The sequence below is a fragment of the Adiantum capillus-veneris genome, chromosome 10 (assembly GCF_014529385.1).
Source record: "Adiantum capillus-veneris isolate H3 chromosome 10, ASM1452938v2, whole genome shotgun sequence".
Taxonomy (NCBI): Eukaryota; Viridiplantae; Streptophyta; class Polypodiopsida; order Polypodiales; family Pteridaceae; genus Adiantum; species Adiantum capillus-veneris.
The window spans coordinates 68618230-68623969 of record NC_140940.1 but is presented as its reverse complement, the minus strand read 5'-3'; the positions used below and the strand labels follow the sequence as shown (position 1 = coordinate 68623969).

Genomic DNA, 5740 nt, shown 5'->3' with positions numbered 1-5740 from the left:
GTCATGTAGCTCCTTTGTCACTTCCATCCTTTGACAGCAAGGATTGGTCCTTGCCCGCTTCGCAAAGTAGTGAAAGCTTTAGGAATAAGTTGTTTCAGGATATACAAAAGTCTCTCAAGTATTCAATTGGCACAGAAATAGTTCAGCTCGCACTATTTATGCCTCTTGAAGTGTTTGTAGATTTTTTCTTTGATGAGCAAATAAAAACTACCGCAACAATGTTCATTTGCAAGTCTGAGAGCTGTTTGAACTTTTTAGATGATAATTGGGATAGGAAACAATCACAGAACAAAATCTGTATTTTGCAAAAGAAGTCCATAATTTGCAAGTTCATTATAAGCTCTCAAAATTTCTTAGTATCGTTTTACTATATTAGATATCATCTTCTTAGTGGGGAGCTTATTCCACTCCACCAAAATACAGAGAACAGCCTCAAGAACAAACCTTTATCAATGGAGCTCTACTTTCGAGACAGCCTACTTACTATGATGGAGACAATGTCAAGCACAACTCTTGCACAGCTCAGGGTAGATCTTACATGTGAAGAAATTCCACTTTTGCCAGAATTGTATGCATTCAGTCTCAACAATAGAAAGATTCTTACTACATCGATAAATTTTGATTGTCTTTAATACATTAAGACAGAATTTAACTTTTTCTTCTTTCAGATTCCAAGACGCAAGGAGAAAACAACATTGTGCAAGGAATCACTAACAAATACACTTCACTTAATTGCTTCCACCGGAAGCTAGGTCACATACCTTGTGCACGCAAAGAGCTTTGATGCCATGCAAACCATGATGTACTCTTCAAAATGACTAATGCAGAGACATTTTGTGGCGGTCAAACAATGTTTCAAAAATGTAAATTTTCATTGTTTCAAAACTTTACATATTGTGTTGTTTCTGTCAAGATTTATACAAGTAAATTGCTCCCTTTCTCTGCTACTGCCCTCTCCCCCGGTTTGTGCCACTCGTCCCCTGTCCTCTCCCCTGGTTTGTGCCACTCGTCCCTTGCCCTCTGCTCCGGTTGCTCCCCCGTCTTTATCTTGCCGTCAATGTGTCGCCCATTCCTCTACTTCTGCGGCGTCCGCATAATATTGATTTATTGCTTCTTGCATATTTCGAAATTCTTCTTGAGTCTGATTGTGGCGTTGCGTCATTTTGTTAATGCGAGCCTCTTCGAACTCCTCAGCTCTCGCTGCTTCCTCTCTTGTGCGTCTGTTTACCGAGATTATAATATGTTGGATGGCCATTACACAAAAATGTCGCACATCGTTGGGGGTGTAGTTATGTAATTGAAGTTCCTGTAGAAGCGTGATACAGACGTTTGTTGCTTCATACAAACGTTGCAGCAAACAATGAAACAGCACGATTACTTACTTTCGGTACATCCATAATTTGAGTGAGAAGAAACAGGGCATTCAAACAGGTTCGCCAGCCACAGCTATAGTCATCAGTATGTGTGGGCACGGTTACCCGTTCGTGTCGGACGGTATTTCCTAGATCATGTTCTAACAAAACATGCTCTACACAGCATACAAGTTTTTTCGCGGCACTACATACATAACCACTTGAGTCGGAAACACATTACAAAGAGACATTGCTTTCCAAATGTACCCAAATGGGCCTTACGTTTTTACACAACCATGAAACGCCCTGCTTTGCCCGGAGTTTGCATAGTAAACAATCTTAGCTTCCATGTCAAATAACATCAGACTCCAATGATCACTACAAAGACACCATCAAAGATGAGGAGAAAGATTCTAAATGCAACATGGTTTTTACAAGACAAGAAAAAACTCATGATTTGATTGTATGTAGTGACCAGAAAGCGTGCTAGATCAAAGTTGACTCTGCTAAACCAATTCATCAAACTCAAAAAGGAAACTGAGTTGTTCTGCAGATAAGGCGGATCTATTACGTATACTTTGTCTTGAACCTCAGGGGACAGAAGCGAGACAACGTGGCTAACATGAATAAATGGCAGAGATTAGACTTGAGGTATTTCAGCGGGCTGTCACTGCCACAAACCCGTGAGTCAATACCGAGCGAGTGGGGCAACTATCGAATTCCATCCGCCACTGACTCGCTTGGTATTGACCCATGTCTTAACGGTAGTGAGCCATTATAAAGAAAACTTGACGATCGGTGCAAAGACATGGGTCAATACCGAGCGAGTAGTACCACTATCCAATTCCATAAGCCACTGTCTCGCTTGGTATTGACCCATGTCTCGGTAGAGACCCATTTAATGAACCAAACGTGACTTTTGAAGAGCATGAGAATTACCATTAAGCAACATTGACGACCTCATTCGTTGCGTTGGAGTTGGTGAAACTACACATGCACAAGAAGTCTTGATGATCAAGGTTGAAAATACAGGCCTCCTCTAACCTTCCAGGCAGTAGTATCTATGCATGCAGAGGCGCTGAGCTGAACAAAACTCTCAACTCCTCTTCATTCTCTTCGTTGATTTGCTCTAAAATAATTGACTCATCTGATACGTTGGATGGCCCTTGTGATGCAGAGCCTTGCCCTTGTCTTTCTTGAGCTGGCTCCCTGGCTGCCTCAGGCTCCTCCCTAACAGCCGTAGGGTCCTCCCTAGCAGGCACAGTCTCCGGATCATTTTCCTTCAATATTGCTTCCTCCATAGATGCCTCAGGGTCCACCCTGGCCTGCTCTTGTCCCTCATCATCCCTTACTGGCTGTGGATCCTCCATGACTTGCTCATTTTGGTGTCTAGCTGGCTCCTCGATAACTATCTTTGTTTCTTCCATGACTGGTCCACTCTGGCTTGCTCATGCCTCTCTACGGCTATCTCAACCTGTCCATCTGTGTCGTTTCTCTCGACCCATGATCAGGTCCTTCTGTTGTTTGTTTCAGCCCTAGACGGCTCTGTCTGTCGTGCACGAGGATGGAGAGGGGGGATGTTGAGAATATCCATGGTTCTACTATCCCAGATATGCACTGGCTGAAGTAGCCCATCGTAGCAGAAACGCAGCCTCCGAAGAGTATCAAAATCCTGTGGCATGATAGTAACGCGGTGTGCATGGGCAGCCAGGATATATCCATCGCTCAAGAATTCAGCGAGGTAGTCTTCTACAATTTCTTGAAGGCAGAGTAGTGCAATGCTGGCCCATCGCATGCCGACTCTCCACTACTCGCAAATCTCCCGCACTACTCACTGGAAAGGGAGACGTGGAATAGCAGGTTGAACGTGTCGTTCTATCCTGCGCAGCTCTTGCAGTACACCTCTGTGCGCCTCATATCGGCGTCTTCTTGCTTGAGCATTCAAAGATTCACTTGTTTCCCTCCTAGCCGTGGCCTTTACACGAGGCATCTCTACAAATAGCATAACACCAAAAGTCGCCATCTCCATGTTCAAGTAGAATAAATAGATCGCCGTTGCCTTTGCATTTTTTGCGCTCTTCCCCTTGGCCACCTCTCGTGATCCTGCATTGAGCGACCTCCACTGGGTCGAGTCCTTTGCTACCGCGTCGCCATCGCCATCGCCACCTTCTGGTTCTTGCTGTTGGCGGCCTACGACATCACCATCCAACTCGGCTCCATTGGATATTGCAGAGACTGGTTCTTTCTCCCTGCCTCTCTCCCCTTCCTGTGTGTTGTTAACTGTGTGCACACCGAAGCCACTGCGTTAGGGTAAAATTAAAAGTCTCAAACTGCATGGTTGGAATAATTACTCCTTATGTGACCGTGCCTGAGTTTGGGCATAGTGAGTGAGCAGGCCTATAAATCTATCACTGATAACATTAAATGCTCTGTTCTTATCCACCTATTCTGAATGCTTGGGTCACAGGACAGAACCAAGAAAATAGGGCCCTTTGGAGATTCTTGGGCCCCTATTCGCTTGGTTCTGACTCAAGTGATGTCACCTTTTATGACATTAGCGCACAGGACAGAACCAAGCGAATAGGGGCCTTTGGAGATTCTTGGGCCCCTATTTGCTTGGTTTTGACTCAAGACAGGTGTATGAAGCACTTCAAAAAGTGTCGCTTAGTGGAATTCTACCACGGGTTTGTCTGTTACTTATACTTGCAGACGGATGGTGAGTCAGAGACTTCCCAGTCAACAACTTTTGGTAGTTGTGGTAGAGGATGTGGAGGTGCAGTTCGACCTAGAAGAGGAGCGGGTAGAGGTACTAAAGGAAACATTTGATGCGGGCTTAACTCTTGTTACTCTTGCGGATGCAGAAATAGGGTGCAAGCAAGAAAGTCCAAGTAAGGAAGTGACTTTGCCTCTGAATTGTGCTCCAAAATTTGCTATGGCGGGCGACACCTATGTTCTGCTCACAGATATCATGCATGAGCTCAATATATGGGAGGACTACTGACTAGCTGCAATTGTGAATTTTTGTGAGGCAGACATGGGGTTTGTGGACGATGATGGAGTGGACCAACATCTTATTGCTGACACAGCTGTCCGCGACTCACATTCACTTCAGGGTGGCAATTGATCAAAGATACATTCAATGAAGCGAAGTCTGTAGAGGCCAATTTGCCAACAGATGAGCAGTTTGAATCAACAACAAAACAACTCGGCTTGGAAAACATGGGTAGGCCCGTGGCACCCAGAGATCAGGTAATGAATAGTCAGTCTATTCACTTGTGGGGAAGGTCGATGATGGAAATGGACGACAATCAGATGGTAACTTTTGTCGTGCATTCAAATAGTATTGGAGATGGCCCAGTGCTAAAATATCATCATCATTTTTTTTGTTGACAGTGCTAGTGTATGACGATAGTTTCCTTAGAAGAGCGGGAGGCTCATGGCAAGGGCTCGTCACTGGAGTCCAAGGCAAGGATGCGGCGTTGTCTCACTACATCGGGCGTTTCAACCACAAAAAGGTTTGTAGAAACAATTTAAGTACTTGGCAATTTTACTCATCTCACTTACGGCCTGTCATAATAATCAATATCTAATTCTCCTAAATAATTTTCTCATATTAAACTGATCATTTAATGTGGGGAAGTGCTAGGGGAGAAAAAGCTAGAATATTGGTTAAGCTAGCAGACCGGCCACAGTAGGGATCCAAAAGAGGGAAAATAGGGATCCAAAGGGGGGGGCATCTGCAAAAGATCCATGTGCAACAATGGGCTAAAAAGACCCTAAGGTTCAGCCCATTAAGACTTCCAACATGCTAAGGTTCCAAAATTCAAAAGGGGTGTCCAAAGATCAACCCTAGGGGAAATTGGATTCTTTGTGTGTAACTAAAAAGTCTTTCCATATCCCTACATGGGAGGGGGCGAGCCCTTTTCCTAGGGGATGAGAGAGAAAGTCACACACACACACACACACACACACACACACACACACACACACAGAGGCTCCCTTTACACAAAGGGAATTAGGGACACATGTTAGCTCCCTAGCCCAGATGCCCACAAGGTGTGCCCAATTCCTATTGGATGGCCTTGGAGGTGGACCAATGAGAATTAGGCTAGAGTAAATCTAGTTTAATTAATTTAAAAAACACTTAATAAAAGAACCAATGAGAATTAAGTCTCCTACAAGACTATTGGACAATCTCCCAAGGGATCCAATGAGCATTCAGGAGCCCAATGGCTTGCCTGATTCCTATTGGCCAGGAGGCAAAGGGGTCCAATGAGAGTTTAGTTTAATTATTAAATTACCTAAGACTCTCACAAAAGAGGAAAGGGGGACACATGTCAGAAGGCTATCACTTATGCTGCTTAATAGCAATTGGCTTGACTTCGGGA

At 44.4% G+C, this 5740-nt stretch overlaps 1 pseudogene; it reads left to right on the top strand.

Annotated features, from left to right (window-relative positions):
• The first annotated feature begins 218 nt into the window (after nt 1–218).
• Nucleotides 219–752, top strand: LOC147449019 (uncharacterized; annotated as a pseudogene).
• Nucleotides 753–5740: the final 4988 nt, after the last annotated feature.